Genomic DNA, 4237 nt, shown 5'->3' on the forward strand with positions numbered 1-4237 from the left:
AACTTCATTTCTTGCACGAACTACGAGAAAATAGCACATCGGCTTGTCACAGCAAAAGGGCATGCCTTTCAAGGTTAAGTGTGTGAATGTGGAGGTGTGTTTGGGATGAGAAAGCCTCATACCCGTCTCCCCCTTTTATAGGCGAGTTTTGGACCCCATCGCGGTACGCGATGGGTTCCTGGTGACCCGTCGCGTATCACGGCGCCGCAATTTATGCCGCCATACCAGCTCGTGACACATGGCCTGTCATATTGTGCCACGTGTTGACACGTGGTTGGACACGTGTCTAATGACTTAGCCTGGTCATCGCGCTACGTGATGATCCTTTGGGTTGAGCCATCGCGTAACGCTACACCGCCCAAACCTGGGTTAATGTGCAAGTTCGTCGCGCTACGCGATGGGCCTTATGCTTACCCCATAGCATATCGCGATGGATAGAGATTTCAGATTTTTACATTTTTGGTCCCTATACTTTATATGTTAGTATTTTGGGGCTTAATTTTATAGGGTAAAAGTCGCGGTGTTACACATAACAAACAATTAAACCGAGTAATATATGGTATCTCTTTCTTTTCTTTCAACTGCATATTGGATGGTAAATGAATTTCGCACGTGGTGATCCAACACGTAATATCCTAGCAACATAAAATTTCAATTAATATATTTAATTATTGATTGATTCTATATATTTATTTTATCATATATAAGTAATCATTTTTCATATAAACTTAACTTATAAGAAAACCAAAGTATATAAAATTTGCTTAAAGCTTCATTCGTCGGTCTTAAGTTTAGTAAATATAATTGTTTTTAACTCGTTACCTCTTGACATCAATAAAATGTAAATATAACCAGTTAGGCAAATTATTCAATAAAAACACTCAAAAAGTTATAAAAAAGTGTAGGAAATAGTTATAATAAATAGATATAATTAATCCCATATCATCGGCTCATCATCGTCAGAAATTGTCTCATGAGCTGTTGTGAACCTCGGAGTAGGTCTCACATGCTCATTAGCAATTGAGGCACTAGCACTAGCAGTGACAGCCTCAGTTTCAACAAATATTCCAAATTTGACCACTTTGTTAAGTCCTTTGTATACCAATTTGGTCCCCTTTCGTGACTGCTACATCAATCCAAACGAGTTGGGACCCATAGCCTTCAGATCAAGTGTCTCTACAGATTTGACAAGGTTAGGATAGTGAAAGTCAAATATCATCTGTATGAACCTCGGGTACATTAGGAACATCTCTTTCTTCTTGCCATTGAGGTTGCTTATCATCTCAGCGAACACAAACTTGGAATAATTGTAGTTCCAAACCATGATCAAAGCGACCATAGCCGACATCTAAATGTGGCCGATCTCATCAGAACCCCCCTTTCGTCCTGAGACACACTTGAAGAATGTGTGAATCAAGAACCTCCAGTTTGGATGGAATAGTTTCTTGATGGCTGGAGGGTAGGATCCTTCATATCCCATTCTCAAAGCTACTTCAGCAACATCATTAGTAGAGTATTCTATTGGATAGTCGGCTTGATCACCAAACAACAGAACCTCACGAATAATAGCCTCTAAGATGATAATAGGCTTCTTCTGTATCTTTGATTCAATTGTTACAGCTCCCCCTGCACCTCTCTGGTTAATGTAAGCATGATTCCAAAACTCTATCACCATCTTCTTGCAAATTACAGGATTTTTTCGTAAAGCATGAGAAATCATGCATGTGTTAAGCCCCACTGTCATTCACTTGAATTCCTTGTGGAAGAGAGGTGGATCATATAAACATCCAGCAATGTTGTGAGTATCAAAAAATTTCAATGGTGCCTGATCAGCCATGACTACAACAAACTCAACATATAATATATATATATATTATATGTTGATATAAATATAAACAGTATAAGTCCTCAGTTGCAAATTAGTCCAAACTATATTAGAATTAATTATATTCACTCTGGTTTTGGTCCAATAAAGTGAGTTTTCTTTCAATTAACAGGGGTTTTGGTCAATAGATTGAGTTCTCTGTTCAACACTGTACATGAAAGGTCCAGTACTACCGAGAAAATAAGTTCTCGGTCAAATAATGTTGGTTCTCGATCAATGTTTGACCGAGAACCCTTGATATTTCATAAAATCTTACGGGTTCTTTATCTGACCCATTGTTTTTGGACAACCATCCTGTGAACCCGAGATCTCTAAGGATCTCGGCTTAGAAATCGTTAAGAAAACCCTTGGGTTCTGTCTTGAAATTTGTGTCATCTTCTCTAAATCACCAAAACCACCATTGTTGGTGAAACCTGCAACTTCAAGAAACTCATAATACATCAAATACGCAACATACAATCATCATAATTCTTCATCCTATGCAAGTTTTACAGTTTAATCAGTTTATTAATTTAAATCATTCATTCCATTCAAGTAGAGTTCCACGGTGACCCGATAACCTCTGCCAAGGTTTCATATACCTTTTAATATCAACGAAATGGAGGAACACATATGATTTTGACGAGAACATAGATGAATGAGTTAGAAGCTTAGGGTTTTCGGCTAGAGAGAAATAATAATCTCTTATTCAAGATAATGACACCAATAATGCATGTTGATGCCTTTTAAATTTCAAAACATTAAGTCTGGGCCGAAAACCAGATGGGCCGAAAAAACGTGTTATTCTTGGGTAAAACCATAAAAACAAAATTACTTTCAATCACTAAAACTGATATGGCCCCCTTTGACTTGGGCCGAGAACATATTTTCAAACTCAAACATGGCTTGATCCATGTATTAAAAACGATCAGTTATAGCATTCGTTTTGACAAGAGTAATCATGAGGTAAAAATAAGATTAATAAAAAATAATGATAAAAATAGAAATGAAAGAAATTTAATCACTCGGTCTTCTTGTAATCTAGCAAATTTTTGGGATCAGATTTTAGTTTTGATAAACAAGCAACCTTCTAAGAAAAAAAATCCGAACATGGAGTCATATTGACTAAGATTCTTTAACTTTAACAATGATTCATTTTCAGCATTATTATCACATAGAGAGACAGGTTAATAGCAGGTATAACAATACTTAGCATTATTTTCATTGCATCAGTGATACGAGTTATGTTCAATTAGGCACAAATCTTAGATGGACATCACTCATGGACTTGTGATGCCTCCTATCTCTTCTCAAAGCGTTTTTGGCTTTCCACAGATCACCCCAATTTGACTCCAACCCTCTAGTGTTTGATCAAAAGATTTTCTTTATACAGACCAAAAACATTAAGCTTTAATGTTGAACGTTGGACTTACAAGCCATCCAGACTTACATGCCTTACATTCAAAGTTTTTAGGTTGACCCTTTAAGCTTTTGAAAAACAAACTTTAATAATAATTTTTTTGTTTTAAAATAATTTAAAATCACAATATTTTTGGTGATCAAGAAATTAATGGGCTCGTGTATGACTGGGTAATTACTTTTTTGCCTATCATTCGGAGAGATATATCTGGAGACATGCACATATCTTCAAAATGACACTCCACAGTAAGTTTATCAAATTTAGTTTATATCACTTCAACTTTTATGCATCATGGAAAGCTACCATACAAATCAATGACTGTTCAAAAGCCTTTTATGCCTAGTAACTTCACACGTTAGGCACACATAAGTAATTTTACTATCATTTTTCAAAGGTTTGATCAATTTTCATTTGAAATTTATTTTAAGCTTCCAAAAAGATCTTAACTGAATTATCATATCACTTCCTACTAGAGTTACATAAGACAATTTTAAATTCAGTCACCCCGGTCACTTTTTGTTTTAAGGTAAATTGATATCCCATATGTCTACAGGTAGATAATAGGGCCAAACATGTATAAAAATACATTTCCCTCGAACTTTGAGTAATCGACATAATTTTAAGTGAAAGAATTAAAACAAAACACACCACAATCGCCCAAGTTGCTTTCAGTCTTCAGGTGAATGGCTATCCCGTATGTCTACAGTAGATAATAGGACCAAACATACACAAGTATATGTCCCTCAAACTTAAGTAATTGACGTAATTTTAAGCGAAAGTGTAATTTTTTTAATAAAACACACACACACACACACACACACTCTTTTTGATTTTTTTTAATTTTCTACTCCTAAATTTGTGGAAAATTTCTACCAAAGAAAATGAAAACATTTATATACAAATTTAACCTCAAAAATACTCAATCATTGAAACGAAGCATTTTAAGAAACCCT

Source organism: Bidens hawaiensis, unplaced genomic scaffold (assembly GCF_021521415.1).
Source record: "Bidens hawaiensis isolate Kalapana, Puna unplaced genomic scaffold, B.hawaiensis_p1.1 tig00005510_1, whole genome shotgun sequence".
Lineage (NCBI taxonomy): Eukaryota > Viridiplantae > Streptophyta > Magnoliopsida > Asterales > Asteraceae > Bidens > Bidens hawaiensis.